This window comes from Myotis davidii, unplaced genomic scaffold, assembly GCF_000327345.1.
Source record: "Myotis davidii unplaced genomic scaffold, ASM32734v1 scaffold238, whole genome shotgun sequence".
NCBI classification, from domain to species: domain Eukaryota; kingdom Metazoa; phylum Chordata; class Mammalia; order Chiroptera; family Vespertilionidae; genus Myotis; species Myotis davidii.
This window is the reverse complement of record NW_006293779.1, coordinates 6,856,091-6,873,274: the sequence shown is the minus strand read 5'-3', so window position 1 is coordinate 6,873,274 and position 17,184 is coordinate 6,856,091. Positions and strand designations below refer to the sequence as shown.

The 17,184-nt window shown below is 35.6% G+C and overlaps 1 protein-coding gene across 2 annotated transcripts in view; it reads left to right on the top strand.

Annotated features, from left to right (window-relative positions):
- The first annotated feature begins 2,403 nt into the window (after positions 1-2,403).
- Positions 2,404-17,184, top strand: part of NCOA1 (nuclear receptor coactivator 1) — a 137,884-nt gene continuing 123,103 nt past the window's right edge. Inside the window, exons 1-2 of one of the 2 annotated variants that reach the window (XM_006767522.2) lie at positions 2,404-2,520; positions 12,754-12,886. The gene's annotated coding sequence lies outside the window, so the exon portion shown is untranslated. The remainder of the gene's footprint in view (positions 2,521-12,753; positions 12,887-17,184) is intronic. The other variant, XM_015566389.1, reaches the window with a different exon arrangement.

Sequence of the window (17,184 nt, the reverse complement as noted above, 5' to 3'; positions counted from 1 at the left end):
GATGTGCCCGCAACCAAGGTACATGCCCTTGACCGGAATCGAACCTGGGACCTTTCAGTCCACAGGCTGACGCTCAATCCACTGAGCCAAACCGGTTATGGCTTTTAAAAATATTTTTGATATTTTTATTTATTTCAGAGAGGATGGGAGAGGGAGAGAGAATTAGAAACATCGATGAAAGAGAATCATTGATTGGCTGCCTCCTGCACATCCCCCACTGGGGTTCAAGTCCACAACCGAGGCATGTGCCCTTGATGAGAATCGAACCTGGGACCCTTCAGTCCACAGGCTGACGCTCTATCCACTGAGCCAAGCCGGCTAGGGCTATTATATGACTTTTTAATTTTAGCCATCCATTGTAATTTTGATTTGCATTTCCCTAATGACTGAGAGGTTGAGCATCTTTTTATATGCTTATTGGCCATTTGCACATCTTTCATAAAGAAATGTCTATTTCAATCTTGTGCCCATTTTAAAATTTGGTTGTCTTTTTATTATTAAACTTTGAGAGTTCTTGATAAGTCCCATATCAGATATATGACTTGCAAATATATTTTCCCCTTATGTGGATTGTATTTTAACTTTCTTGATAGTGAGTCCATTGAGGCACAAAAGTTTTACATTTTAATGAAGTCCAATTTATCTATTATTTTTCCTTCTTGTGCTTTTGGTGTCATAGCTAAGAATTCCTTGCCCAACTCAAGGTCATGAAAAATTAATGCCTATGTTTCTTTTCTAAGAGCTTTAAGTTTTATTACTTACATTTGGGTCTTTGGTTCATTTTTAGTTAATTTTTCTATAGGGTGTGAGGTAGATTTCAACTCTTTTTGCAGTAGAGATAAAGTTCATTATCTTCTAAATATACACATCAGTAAGACGTTTCATGTTCACCTCATTTAATATTTTAATCAATACGTGATTTTCTGCCACTTCATTATTTTCACCTTTGACTCCCTGCTAATGAGTATTTTGTGGGTCTTAAATGGAATTTCTTTACCAAAGCCATATTCACCTTTGCACTTATCATACAATGTCAGAATTAGGAGGAAGTTTATTGATCATATATTGGCCAACCTCTTATCTGAGTAGAGCCCTCAGCATCTGAGACAGAAGGGCTTTCACCTTCTTCCTGGACGGTGAGATCATTAGTTCTAGATGGTGAGGGGTTATTAGGTTCAGCAATTTCTCTGGCCAACTCTAGAAGCACTTAGTATACGAAAGGACACATTTATATGTACTATCAAATGAGCAGGCCCCTAGAACTGTGTGGCTCAGAGTCTGTGACTAACTTATTCTTGTATAAAGGCAGTCATAATCCATTTGACCAGTTTAGTTGAAAAATAGCAAATTTTAATTTCTTGGAAATAACATAGTCACATAAGCATTGGTAATAGTCTTCATTTTTATTTGATTGAACTCTGTGGAGCAAATAATATTCTAGTCTCTATAGCAATTGTGACTAAATGAATAATATTAACAGATTAATAAAATTAGGATACTGGGTAATAAAATGTAAACAAATATAAGTAGAAAGTTAAGTTTTTTATGGCTTAGATTTTGACATTGAAAAACATCTATGGTCATTTAGTAAAAAGTAAACATGGTATTAAGTTTAGTATAATGAGTGTCAGGTGAATCTGCAAAACTAATAGTTATCTTAACTATTCATAGTTTAAAGAAGAGATCGTACCAATTCATTGAAAGAAAGAAGCAAGTTTGGCCGAAACCGGTTTGGCTCAGTGGACAGAGCGTCGGCCTGAGGACTGGAAGGTCCCAGGTTCGATTCCGGTCAAGGGCATGTACCTTATTTAAAAAAAAAAAAAAAAAAAAAGAAAGAAGCAAGTTTGCAAGCCAGAAGGGAGCTTATCATATCTTGACCCTTGCTCAAATTCGGGGCATCAGAGTACGTTCTAGCTGTCAGATCTAGTTTAACATTGAGAAAGAGCTTATCTTTTATTTAAAAAATATTATTATTAAAAACATGTTTCCTGTGAGATTTCTAAATTATTAAAGGCACATTTAGGAATAATTTATTTTAGGGACATTTATTTTGGCACCCTTTGTTAAATTTACTTCTCCTTTGGTATTTTGAGAGCTTAAAGGTGATTCATGTTATATTACTTGGAGGAAGACTAGCTTGCATTCTTGCTTGTTTTTGTCCCCCGGTTATGAAAGGAAATTAGAATATTGTGGAAAACAGGGAAAATATTTAAAAATAAAAGGAAGAAAAAAAGCACAGAGCAAGTAAAAGAAGCAAGTAACTAACCATATCTTCTGTCTCTACACAAAAGCTATTAATATTTTGGTGGACTTCTGAAGTTACAGTCTGGATTTCTAATTTATTCAGAATTTTTTTGGTGTTTTTTCCAAAGCAAATAATTACTCTTTAATTCATTGGATCTGGAGTTAAAAACAAACAACAAACAAAAACAAAGATCAAACAGAAACTCTCAGTGAATCTCCTTCAAGAAAGAAATTCTTCATTTTGTCACCGAGGAAGTTCTGTTAGTCAGCCAGCTGGTAATGTCACCCTTTGAGGAGTTTATAGCCTCCTATGTGCCGCCTCTGGGTGGTGAACAGACTGAGCCTTGCTCTGCATGTTATAAAGGCATGATGGACCCTGACCTATGAAATATATTTTTCTCTTTATGAATATGAATAGGTTTTTCCTTTATTTGAGGGTGAGTGGAGACAAAAAGTTCATTAAACTGCAAAAAATTATATGTCATTGTTGTTAATGGCCACCCTTGTGAAATGTTAGTAATAATTATATTAGTAGAGATACACTTAAAAAAATTTGATCTAACTCCCTTTTAATTCTCAGTCTGGTACCTGACCTTTTTCTCTCTTCTCCTACCTGTTAGTGTCATCGTCCTCCCTTTCTCTGTTACTCCCTCAGTTTACATTGCTGCAAAACCCTTTTCCCCCCAATGTAATCTCCTCTTTCTGTCCAGCTTATTTTCATTTTTAAGATATCTTTTTATACCAGTGATTATTTCCTGTACACCCCCCTCAACCACACATACACCCATTTTGTTTGGACTACACAGTGTTGTTATTATCTCTTGAATTTGAATGCTTTAATGATAGCATGTATTCTCTTCAGTAAGATATAGGCCCCACTTCTTCCTATTGGCTTTAACTTCTTACTTACACACTTTTGCTACTTACTGGTAAGCTCTGGCAGGGATTAACTCCAAATTCTAAAACTAATAAAAACTAAAACTTTAACACTTCTACAAAAAAAAAGCATAGTATAAAACGTTGTGACTATGAGTCTAAAGATTTCTTAGAACACAGGACGTGATCCTTGGAAAAGAAAAAACATAACTTGGGCTTCCAACGAAGTTAAGAACTTCCAACCTTCAAAAGACACTGTTAAGAGTATGAAAAAACAACTGTCAGAGAAATGTAAACCCAAACCAAAATGAGATACCACTTCACACCCTCTGGGTTGGCTAGAATTTAAAAAGTCAGATAAAAACAGGTGTTGAGAAGAATGTGGAGAAATCAGAAGCTGCTGATGGGAATGTAAAATGTTGCAGCCACTCTGGAAAGCATTCTGGCAGTTTCATGAATATCTCTCATACTCCTTCAAGTCTTTGCTCAAGTCTCACCTTGAGTAAAGGATGTGTACTTATATCATCCTATGTAGTGTCACAAGTTTCCCCCTCCCTTCCCCTTTACTTAATATTCGTCTTCCCTCCTAGATATTATCTTCTAACCACGCCCAGTGCATACCACCTTCTAACATACTATATAATTTACTTATTTTATTGTTTACCTCTTCCCACTGATATGTAAATTCTATGAGGGCAGGCTCGAGTAGTGCCTAGCTTAAAGTAGCCTCTCATTAATTATTTGTTGCATGAATGAATGAAAACTGGGACTGACTCCAAATTCTCTTGCCCTTAATCACAGTGATATACAGCTTCTCAAACATGTATTTTTGAGTTTTCATGATGACTTTGTTTTTATAATGATGATTCAATAACTATACTACTTCAACTAGTTGTACTATATTTAAATTATTGATATTTAGTTTATTTCTGAAAGATAGAGCTACTCATTCAGCAAACATTTAGAAGCCTTTAGTATCAGGCTTTGTGTGACAGCTTCATAAAGATAAAGAAAATATGGGTCTTGTCCTCGGGGAAATCTCAGACTATAATGGCAGTAGATATGTCAACAAGTATTGTAATGGTATCTGATAAGGGCACATATTAGAGGCCTTTTGAAGTTATAAAGAGAGTACACCAATTGTAGTACCCAACTCTGTGGGAGCTAGAGGTTGGATCCTGATTTGGGGGTGGTGTAGAAATGGGAGGAAGGGCACCTGATTAAGAAGATGCTATAATGAAAATGTACACTGAGTTATGGTTTTGGCCAGGTATTAAAATAGATTGGAAGTAGGCTAAATATTGTAAAGGATAAAAAGGTTGAAGTAAAACTTTAATTAATAACAATATACTAATGTTCTCTTGTAATTTATAGGCTAACACATTGTAATTGGAGGATAAATCTTGCTTTTAAAGAAAGATCTGAAAGAAGTAATATATTTAAATTGCATTTACCTTAAAATATGTAGCACTCATACCCTTAGGAGAGGGTAAGATTGAGTTTTTAGAATTACTTTAAACTATAAACAGCGGGTGTTATAAATTAATAGTTGTAAAGTGAACACATGTTCCAGGCACTCTCTTAACATTTTGCATATGTTAATACAGAATAATATGTTTTACCTTAATTATATATATGGTCAAGCGATGATCATCTGTAGGTAGATTATTTGCATTTGGGGTATTCATTCATTTCAGACGACATCTTCATTGACTGCCCTTCCATCTTCTCGTCAATATCCTTCTCCCATTTGTTTTTACTGTATCTGACCAGCTTTAAAAAATCATTTATTATTTATTATTGTACTTATTATTTATCATCTTTTTAAATTTTTTATATTTCAGTTACAGTTTGCACTCAACATTATTTTGTATTAGTTTTAGGTGTACTTTATCATCTATTTTTAAAGCTGTTAAATAGATTATGTCTTTCTACTACATTTGTTGATACTTGATGGGTCATAATGAGAGAGCAAGTGTCATGTAAGCCTGAGAAAAGTATACAGACTCATTTTTCTTAGTCTTATTTCTTAATTTCCTGCTTAATATTTCATTTATCCAAGGTTTTTCTCCAATTACAATTTAATCATTTATATAAGTACAATTGGAAGTCATTTTTCCCAGTCCTACTTAATATCACAGACTCCTTCCCCTGCTCTCCAGCAATACAATTCTTAGAAGCCATAGGGTTTTTAAGTATTTGAAGACTTAGAATTAGAGGAAAATTATGGGACAGAATCCATTTATGGGAGCTGATTTCAGACAGGGCAGATGATGGACTTTACACAAAAATATCTTCATCAACATTGTCTGATGATTCTTTAATTTCACTTTGTTACGTTGCCTGAAGTTCTATTAAGCATTAATTTTGATAGATAAATACCTGCTTTTTAGATACCTCTGGTTAGGTTAAGAGTTTATAATAATTTTTATAAATTGTTCTAGTCTGATTGCCTCTCCACCTCTAGTTGTTATATTCAGTAGTTTTGATTTAAACAAAAGAAATGATCAACTTGTTTACCAGTAAGAGCTGGAAAAGGATCATTGTTTTAAATACATATTTTAAAAATTGATTTTAGAGAAAGAAGAAGGGAGAGTGAGAGAAAGAGATATGTAAACATTGAGGAGAGAGAAACATTGATAGGCTGCCTAATGGGGATTGAGCTCACAATCCAGGCATGTGCCCTGATCGGGAATCGAACTAGCGACCTCTTGGTGCATGGGACAGCACTCAGCCAGCTGAGCCACACTGGCCAGGCAGGATCATTGTGTTAATAATTAAATTCACCCTAACTGGTTTGGCTCAGTGGATAGAGCATCAGCCTGCGACTGAAGGGGCCCAGGTTCAATTCCAGTCAAGGGCATGTACCTTGGTTACGGGCACATCCCCGGTAGGAGGTGTGCAGGAGGCAGCTGATCGATGTTTCTCTCTCATCGGTGTTTCTAACTCTCTAACCCTCTCCCTTCCTATCTGCAAAAAATCAATAAAAATATATATACTTAAAAACAATAATTAAATTCATCTTGGTATTTATGTTGTGACATTTTAGTGAGTGAATCTTTATTGTGACTAACACTATAGAATTTTTAGCTAATCAGGGATATTTATTTTGGGAAAGCAGAAAACCCTGTTTCTTATACTTTACTTTTGCAATAATATGGCCCTGGGTATATGTTTCATATTTTTGGCTTTTGTCCAGCTTGTCTCAGGTGGCTTATTCTTTTCTCCTATTGAGGCCCATTGTTCTTAATCTAGCTTTTGTTTTCACATAGCTACTTCCCACTAGTTTATAGTCTATATGCAAATTAACTGTAATAACATGCATTATTTTAGTCATTCTATCTCAAGCAAAGTTAGTTTGCATTTTCCTTTCACTTCGTTCAGTACTTCCTTTAAAATGGTCAAGTCCAGAGTTCACACATATTTAGACTTGGATATGTAGGACTTTGCAAATCTCCTCAGTGCTGGTAGGTAAAGGAGACACTGAAATACCCCTTGGAGGTGGAAAAGTAAGAAAAAGAAAATGCATTTGTAAATATTTTAAGTAGAAAATATATTTTAAAAGGGGTTGAATGATTGCTATGTAGCCAAATTCTTGTGGGGATTTTTTTATATATCAGGTTTCTTGATAGCCTCATCTCAGCAGTGTTAAAGCCTCATAATAATAATAATAATAAAATATTCTACAGCCTCCTGAATATTATGGTGCCAGACTACCTAGGATGGCCGTGATGGATTACTCAGTTGAAAACTATCTTTGCTAATTTTTTGTTTCTAGGCTAGGGAGATGGGAACAACCCTTTTACCAAAAACCAACCAACCAACCAAAAAACCAACAAAAACCCATTTCCCTCCTTGAAAGCCCACAAATACCAGCATTGGAAGGTAGCCATGGGTACGAAAGATCACCCAGGTAGAATGTCTAGAGAGAGAACAGATGATTTCGGTGAAAGATCTTAGGAACATACATCTAAAATGAGAATTCTCCTAATAAGACTTTCAGAAGAAATGACTAAAATCATAGGACCAAAAATTTAGGAGAGTGTAAGCTAACAATTCTGAAAACATTATGCATATATACTAGTGTGAAATAGATGGATAGTGAATTGTGCGATCCAGGTTTCTCACTTTTGGAGAGCGAGGTTACAGATAGCCATGCACAAGGGAAATGCTAGAACCATATAGTACTGGGTTAGAGTTAGAGACATCAGTATGAACTCATGTTTAGCTTAATATGGATATGGATGCAGACACATTATAGATATGTATGTTTGGGGTGTGCAGAGGCAGCCGATCAATGGTTCTCTCTCATCATTCTCTCTCTCCCTCTCTGAAATCACTAAAAATATATATTTTTAAAAAATATATTTTATTGATTTTTACAGAGAGGAAGGGAGAGGGATAGAGAGCTAGAAACATCGATGAGAGCGAAACATCGATCAGCTGCCTCCTGCACATCCCCCACTGGGGATGTGCCCGCAACCCAGGTACATGCCCTTGACCGGAATCGAACCTGGGACCTTTCAGTCCTCAGGCCGATGCTCTATCCACTGAGCCAAACCGGTTTCGGCTAAAAATATATTTTTTAAAAAAGAATGATATGAAATAAGCTTTAAGATGTATTAAGTATTTTAATATGCCACCATTTTTAAATATATATGTAAGTGCTTTTATATAAGCAGAATAAGTGTAAACACACAGTGAGGGAAGGAAGCTGGGTGATTGGGGGAAATTTCTATTCACTATAACCCTTTTGTACAGTTTACTTTTGTACCAGGTACATATATTAACTAAAAACTAACTTTTAACCCTGGCTGGGTAGCTCAGTTGGTTAGAGCCCTGGTTGGCAAACTGCGGCTCGCGAGCCACTTGCGGCTTTTTGGCCCCTTGAGTGTGGCTCTTCCTAAGCCTTAGGAGTACCCTAATTAAGTTAATAACAGTGTACCTACCTATATAGTTTAAGTTTAAAAAATTTGGCTCTCAAAAGAAATTTCAATCGTTGTACTGTTGACTAATGAGTTTGTCGACCACTGGGTTAGAGCATCGTCCTGATAAGCCAAGGTTTTGGGTTTGATCCTCGGTCAGGGCACATATAAGAAACAACCAATGAATGCATAAATAAGTGGAACTATAAATCTTTCTCCATAAATAAGAAAAATTTAAAAATAAAAATTAACCAAAAAGAATGCTCTGATAGTTTTATTTCATTTGTTGGTTATTTTCTTGTGTAAGGCAGGACATTAGACCAAGCTCTATTCAGAGAGTAGTAGTCTAGCTTTAGGGAGCCTAAAGGAAAGATTAAACACATGTACCATGTAACTAGGCTCCTTGATAGGAGTTTTGGTTTTTTGCATTGTCCAGATATTTTGCCCATTACTTTTATTCGATTGCTTATTTTCTTATAATTGTATTAAAAAGTTCTTTATACTCCAGAAACAAGTTCTTTAATAGTCATTTGTTTTGCAGTTATTTTCTCCAAGTCTGTGGCTTGTCTTTACATTTTCAGAACACTGCCTTTTCAAGAGCAGAAGTTTAAAATTTTAAGTGCAAAATATACATTTTTTTCTTCATGGTTTGTGCTTTTGGTGTCATATCTAAAACTCATTGCCTAACTCAGGTTGGCAAACTACAGCCCATTCAGGCCACTGCTTGTTTTAGTACGTAAAATTTTAATGGAATATGGCCATGACCTAATGTTTACTCATCGTCTATGCTGCTTTTATGCTACAATGACAGAGTTTTGTATTTGCAACAAGACTGTATAGCCTACAAAGTCTGAAATGTTTACTGTCTTGCTCTTTGCAGAAAAAATTTGCCAATTCCTGGATCCCCAAAATTTGTTCCTTTGTTTTCTCCCAGAAATTTTGCATTTTAAAATATTTAGGTGTATTTGTATAAGATAGGACATGTAGGTTGAATTTTTTTGCTTGCTTTCTTTTTTTACCACATGGATTGTCAGTTGTTCTAGTACCAAAGTTGTAACAAAGACAATTATTTTTCCATTGATTGACCTTGATACTTTTGTTGAAAATCAGTTGACCATAAATATGTAACTCTGTTTCTGGACAGTATCTTCTCCATTGATTTGTATGTTTACCCTAATGCCAGAATTACAGTGTCTTGATTCTATAGCTTTATAGAAAATCTTGAGACCAGGTAGTGTAAGTTTTCCGACTTCGGTCTATTTCAAAATTATTTTTTGAGTATTCTAGTTTCTTTGCATTTACACAAATTTTAGAATTAGCTTGTCAGTTTTTACAGAAAGCCTGGTGGAAATTTAATTAGGTTTTACATTAAATTTATAAATTAACTTGGGAAGAATTGATATCTTAACAGTATTGATTGATCTTTGAAAATAGTGTCTCTCCATTTATTGAGGTCTTCGATTCCCTCTCTTCGTATTTTGTATTTTTGAGCACACAAATCTTGTATTTATTTTGTTATATTTAGCTTAGATATTTCTTTTAAAAAATATTTTTATTGATCTTTAGAGAGAGAGGATGGCAGAGGGATAGAGAGATAGAAATATCAATGAGAGAAGAACATCATCGATTGGCTGCCTCCTGCATGGCCCCCACTGGGGATGAATGCCCTGGCCGGGATTGAAGTGGGGACCTCTTGGTTCCTATGTCGATGTTCAACCACTGAGCCAAACCAGCTGGGCCTTAGGCATTTCTTTTCTGATGGCTAATATAATTGTTACTATTTTTTAAATGTCTACCATGTAGAAATACAATTATAATATGTTGACCTTGTATCTGCAATATACTTAGTTCATTTGCTGGCTTTAGTGTTGAATTCTTTAGGGTGTTCTATATAGGCAATCCTTTCACTTGTGAAAGAAGACTTCTTTCTTTTCATCTTTAGGTTATTTCTTTCTCTTGCATTATTATACTTGCAGTACAGTACAGTGTTGAATAGGAGTTGTGAGAGAGATGTTCTTACCTTATTCCCAGTCTTAGAGGGAAAACATTTCGTCTTTCATGATTATGTCTGGTATCAGTTATAGAATTGTAGATTCATGTGCTATGCTGAGGACGTTCCCTTCTGTTCCTACTTTTCTGAGAGTTTTGAGTCATGAATGGCTGACTTTTTTCTATTTTTTTTTTTCGCATTTATTAAAGTGTTCACTTACGTTTTAGTCTGTTGATATGGTGAATTAAATTGATGGATTTTTTTCTATTGAACTAATATCACATTCCAGGGATAATATTATTTGATTATAATACACATTGCTTTTTAAAATATTGCTGGATTTATTTTTCTAATTTTGGTTAAGATAGTTTGTGAGAATTAATATTAGGAAAACTGGTGGGCAGTTTGGAATACAATTTAGATTAGATCAGACATCATTTGGAATGAAGGATTCAAACAATTATCCCACAGAAAAGTGAAAATCAGACTATCTGCTATCAGAAATTTATAAGCAGAGTCATAATAAAATAAATGAAAAAGACAATGGTGGACAAATCTGGCCACCTAAAATAAAAACTATTAAAAGCCAATAATAGACTGAGAAAATGTTAAAAGTAAGTGAAAGAAATAGTATCTTCACATTATAAACAACCTACACAAATGTTAATAAAAACAAGAAGACCCCTCTCCCATCTCACCCCCTCCCCTCCCCATGGGTCTGCGAGAGGGAGAGTGGCAAAAATTTGGAAAGACATTGTGAGTTATGGGAGAAAGACCTGATTAATGGCATATAAAAGGGATACTGGATAGCATTTAGTGTCTAACTGAATTTGAAGACCCTAATATTACATAATTGCAGGATCAGTCTCCGTGTGTGTGTGTTTCAAAAGGTGATTGAGCCCTAACCGGTTTGGCTCAGTGGGTAGAGCATCAGCCTGTGGACTGAAAGGTCCCAGGTTTGATTCCGGTCAAGGGCATGTACTGTGGCTGCAGGCACATCCCCAGTAGGGGGTGTGCAGGAGGCGGCTGATCGATGTTTCTTTCTCATTGATGTTTCCTTTTTTAAAAAAAATATATTTTATTGAGTTTTTACAGAGAGGAAAGGAGAGAGATAGAGAGTTAGAAACATCGATGAGAGAGAAACATCGACCAGCTGCCTCCTGCACACTCCCCACTGGGGATGTGCCCACAACCAAGGTACATGCCCTTGACCGGAATCGAACCTGGGACCTCTCAGTCCGCCGGCCAACCGGTTTCGGCTCATTGATGTTTCTGACTCTCTGTCCCTCTCCCTTCCTCTCTGTTAAAAAAATCAATAAAATATCTTTTTTAAAAAAGTGATTGAGTTGCCCCAGGATTAGGAATTTGAGGGTGGTGATGTGGAAGAAAGAAGGTAACATACTATGTGGACTGATAGCTTGGGTGACAACCAAGATTTTGAGACGTGATAGATAATACAGCATCTGGAGAGATGAGAGTAGGCACAGTGCATGGAAGGGATTGAGGGTGGACCCAGATTAGAAAAAAAAATAAAAATAAAGTGGGATATTGAATGACAAAGAGAAGTAGAGGGTGGGGCAGTCAGATGGTGTGAGCTTGAGGGAAGGAATGGGGCTGCTGGTGAGTTGGGTCTGGAAATGTCACCGTGGAGAAGGTGGATCTACTGTCTTAGCCTTCACTCTAGAACTTTCAAGAGCCAGATTTAGACTGGTGGCTGAAAGGAGTGTTCAGTGATATGGTTGAGGGTGTAGAGGTGATTTGTTTTGCTATGTAAATGGGGTCTCCAGGGGTCTTTGAAGAAAAGATTAGCAGGAAGGGGAGTAGCGGGGGCACACATGAGTGACTGAGAAAGCATAGAGAACATTGTGGGCATGAAAATAGGAGAGAGGGTAGTTGGCCAGAATGGTTTGTGTTCTGAACAAAGTCCAAGGGTGACAAGGGTGAGACACGGGTAGAATTAACTAGCAAGATTCCTGAATTGACCTGTGGTACAATGATTTTTTCTGGAGCCTGATCCACTGTGTCTTTGTGATCTAAAGGGAATAATAGTAACCCTGGGTGTTAATGCCTAAAGCAGTTGAACTTTAATGAAAGCAGGTAGGGCTTACATTTCTTAAGCATTCTCTTATATCTACAAATCCCCCACTGTTTGGCATTAGCTTTGAGGCAGAGTGGGAAGACACAGCACTACCATTAGTTCAGTATAATCCAATTTGTCTTATCCCATGGACAATGACCTGGGAATGAATAGTAGCCATCATATTGGGTGCTTCCTTATCATAGAGGTGATCTTCTGCTGGAAACCCTGTTTCTTCCTACTTTTCCATTTTACCTAAAACTGGGTACTGAGGCTACTGTTGCTGGGATGATGTCAGCAGCTCTGATGAGTGAGCTGATAGTCACCAGCCCCTTGTCTCTTTGGAGTACCAGTGCAAAGCAAATACCAATTTGCTGCATACCTTCTTTGGGGATCTGCCTGCTTTAAAGCTAAAAACTAATTACCTCTTATCAACTTTCTTCTTTTCACCTTTAATCTTTAAATTCAATTTTTAAAATCTTTAGGAGGGAGAAGAATGGGATTTGACATTTCTTTAACAACGAAAGCATCTGTATAAGGATCTTTGTTTGCTTGTAGGAAAACAATGATGTGTTACAATATCTAAGTTTAACCTGTAATATTTTTAGTAGACTAATTGTGTCTTCTTTCTCCTACTTTAGAGCTATCCACACTAATGGAAATGTAACTGGAACCGACTGATGAGAAAATCAAGGACCATCAGGCAAGATTGTGCAGTAGAAATTTTTGCTTCCAAATGAAGACACCAACATTTAGAAATTTCTACTTTCTAAGGTATTTGAGGCATAATTTTATTTTAATTTGACTCCTTGGCAGTCATTTTATAATGTTGGTTTTTATATAAATATTTCAGAAGTTTAAATTTTTATATTGAATGGTTAGCTATTGGAGAGTTTACCCCTCTCCCCAGCTCACTTTTCCCCAAAACTGAGAAAAGATCCACATTTTAAAAGGAGGTAATCTTTATAATTAGGAAAGTGTGTCCATTATATGAAATTAAGGTACATACCGTGTGCAGATTAAGACTCAGTAAACTATGTTAGAAGAACTGAAATAAATAAATGCCAGTTTAATAATTATTTTATTTATGGCATGACCCTCTGAGGCAAGCAACTGAATTCAGCACTCTGATAGAGCCTGCTCACATGATACAAGAGATCTTAGTGATTGTCCCTTAGTTGGGTTTGGAAACCTTCCTCTCCTATTCATCTCATTTGTTGTTAAGGATTCTCTATTCACCAAGAAGTGTCACTTTTACTCCCTATAGATTGTGCCTGTAGAGCTTTTGGGATTTGATGGGTTAGTTTCACTTGCACCAGAAAACCGAGATATGTAAAGAATCAAGTGATACTTCCAAATTATGAGGTGGGTCCCCACTCTGAAGACTACATAAGATAACTGAAAACAATCAAAGGAAACATCATGTTAATGGAAAACAAACACAGTGCTTCCTATTTTTCTAAAATACATATAAATTCCAAACAGGGTAGTTAGGTGTTCATGTAAAAGACAAATATTTTTTTAAATTATCTTTTTCCAAATATGCAGAAGGTATGGAAAGATAATTATTTTAGGGGATAGGTCCAAGTTGGTTGGCTCTTTGCATACATTATAGAGGTTTATAAATTAATCATGCTGGAATATAGAAAAGATAAAAATCTGACAAAAATTTATCACTTATTACTTGGATTTATTTATTTCATTTTGTTCTGTTTTGGAAGAACATAGAAAGTCGTAAATTCTAAAGTAATGAAAATCCATGATATTGAAAAATTCTAAGACTGCTGCAGTTTAAAAAAATGGATTACCTTCTAGAAAGGGATGGTATAATTTGAGTAATTTTTGCCAAAGAAAGGTTACCTCAAATCAAATAGCAGATAAAAAAGAGTTAGCTTACTTTGATGAGAGGTTTTAGAACTCTGGCAGCTAGTAGATGTATCTATACTTTTCTAAAATTTCTGGATGTCATTTCGAATCAAATGGTAATGGTGATTACATATATAATTTGTCTTATTATCAGAATCATTTCTCTTAATTTTTGAAATGTCTTTCCTTCTTACTTTCATTTAACAACATTAGTAGAATGTCTAAGCTTTGCAAAGAATGATTTTAGATATGTGGAAGAATAGAAATTATTCTATAACTTTATTATGAATGAAATTGAAAATATCTTTCATTCAGAATACTTACTCTGGGGCTAGGGAGGTTAAATACACTAATCTGAAGACCATTTAAAAGCAATTATGAAATGAACACATAAAATCATAATTTAGAACCCCTTTCTGAGTAATATAGTTAAGTTCTGTATTCAGATCTCAACAATAGTTAAGATTAGGGAGTAGGAAGTTTGATCAGGTGAATTTACTGACTAATTGGTCTACTTAATGATTCTACTAGAGGCCCAGTGCATGAAATTCGTGCACTCGTGGGAGTCCCTCAGCCCAGCCTGCGCCCTCTCACAGTCTGGGAGCCCTCAGGGGATGTCCGACTGCTGGCTTAGGCCTGCTCCTTAGTGCTGCTGCAGATGCGGGAGAGGCTCCTGCCACTTGCTGCTGCGCTCACCAGCCGTGAGCCTGGCTTCTGGCTGAGCAGCACTCCCGCTGTGGGAGTGCACTGACCACCAGGGTCAGCTCCTGCATTGAGCGTCAGCCCCCTGGTAGTCAGTGTGCATCACAGCAACCAGTTGTTCTGCCATTTGGTCGATTTGCATATCAGCCTTTTATTATATAGGATTTGTAAAACTGCCACATAGCCAAATTAGGTTGCTTAAATCTTTAATTAGGGATTTCTAATTCATCAATTTCTTCTCTCTCTCTCTCTTCACTCATTTGCAAGCTTTCACAGAGTGATATCCCTATTAATATTTGTCATTTTTCCTTTTGAAAGTGAAGAAAAGTGAAAATTTTGCAATCATGTGCTCAGAAATTTTATATAATACATTTTGACAATATTTTCTTGTAAATTTTTTGAGAGGTCTTTAGATTTTGAGAGTGTGGGGTTTTTTTTGGGGGGGGGGGCAGGTATGAAAACAAAACAAAATCAGTACATAATTAGGGCCAGGAACATTTGTAAGTTATGTCTTGAAATATCGTTTACATTAAGTTAAAGTGGTACCTTTTAGAAATATTTTATTTGGATTCAAGAAAATCTTTGAAAACAAATTTCAACAAGGTGTACTAAAGAAATAGGTATTCTCTTGCCATAGTTTTCTCCGTGGTATGATGGAAAGAGCACACATTTCGGTTTTTCTATTTTTGTGCTACCCTGGGGAATTGAATTATTACTATTTCTGCCTTAGTTTCCTTTTCTATGATAGTAATTATTTTTTTAGACTTGTGATAAAAAAATGTAATAAGTATAATTACATAAAATAATGCTTTTCAGTGTGAAATTAAAGAATGTTGCTGAAGACAGAAGACCACAGTACTGAAGTGTCAGCCACAGTTAATTTTCTCATAGCAACAAACAGGTCAACTCACACTACTGCTCAGAAGCTTGTAAAACCAGTTTCAAAGTTAATGACAAATATTATGCTTGGAGAGAAAGTAAAATGAGCTTTTGGCCAAAGTTCCCTTATCAAAGGCATATCATCTGGAAAAGCAATTATTGTCATGTGTGCAGGCTAGCAGAATTTTTGATTTTCAGTGTGGTGAAAGCACTGATGTGCAGAGGACATACTAAGACTTCATATAGATGTGTAACTGTTACCACTGAGAAATACACACTACTGCAGAAGAGTATTTTGTCATTGCTTTGTTTTGTTGTTGGTAGTGGTTGATTGTTTTTTTAAGCCATTGTTGCCTGGAAAAGTTGCATTATTTCCTCTGATCCAAGCCCAGTCACTTAAACTGCAGGAAAGAAATTGCACCAGGATATCAATTCTATGAGTAAAAGAAATTGTACCAGGATATCAATTCATATCCCTCTTTTATCAGAGAGAAGAGCTGGCAATTCTGATGTGGTGTGATTTCTCATTGTGATTTAATGTTGAAGAAAAAAGTAAAAATTGTGGAAGTAAGCAATTTTTGGCCATTAAAACCATGTTTTGTGAAGGAATGGTCAGCAGGTACATATAGGATCCTGCTTTTCCACAGTAACGTTTGCTAGCCGTGTAGGATGACAGGGCTTACATGTTTGTTAATTAGTTTTCTAACAAAATAAATACTTATTATTGATAATTCCATGTTTCTGATCTCAGAGGGGCATGACTTAGCAAATACATTTAGTATTTCAAATAGTCAGAACTTAATTCATATTCACAGTATCATGAGTTTTAATGTTAAGGATGAGGTATGAGGATTCTATAAAAAGTCTGAATTATGGTACAAAATGATTCAGTTTCTAAGAGTTTGATAATTTCCCAATACTTGATGAGCTTATTAATTTATCAAAGAAAAACTGCATTTTTATTGTACATCTTTAAAAAACATATCCAAATCTTGAGATGGAACATTAAGAAATACTTTCCAGAGCAAAAATGCCAGCTGAGAATAGATTAGGAATCTTTTTGAGCCAGTCTCTCAAAATTGAAGCATTCAACATTGAATTTTAAGTGGGATATGTTTTTTGAGGGGCAGTCAATGAAATGTTAAAAGTAGACCTCTGTGAGAAATACTGCTACAATTCTGGGTCCATGTTTTGTTATAAAACCCAGAATGTATAACACAGCTGATTTATAATTAAGAGTTAGGAATTTTTAATTTAGTAGATATAAAGATAAGAAAGAAACTAGTTGTATGGGAATGTGACTTATGACTAAAGCTTATTCTATTTCTGGGGCCTTGAACACCTTGTAAGGAAGTTATCAAACTGTAATAAGGCATGGCAAAATAACTAACGTGCTTAACTGCACGGACTGTGGCTGGCCAAAGATGAGCATCAGCAAGTTTAATAACTACAGTATAATCAGTCATATCACATATGTTTAAATCTGTAAGTTCATAATGACACTTTAAAACAACTCATTAGTTTTCTTTGGAGTATGCTAAGGAACTAACTATACTTGAAGGGAAGGAAGTTTGTTTTTTTCAGGAGTATTCTAGTTAACAAATGAAGGAGTGATACATAGAACA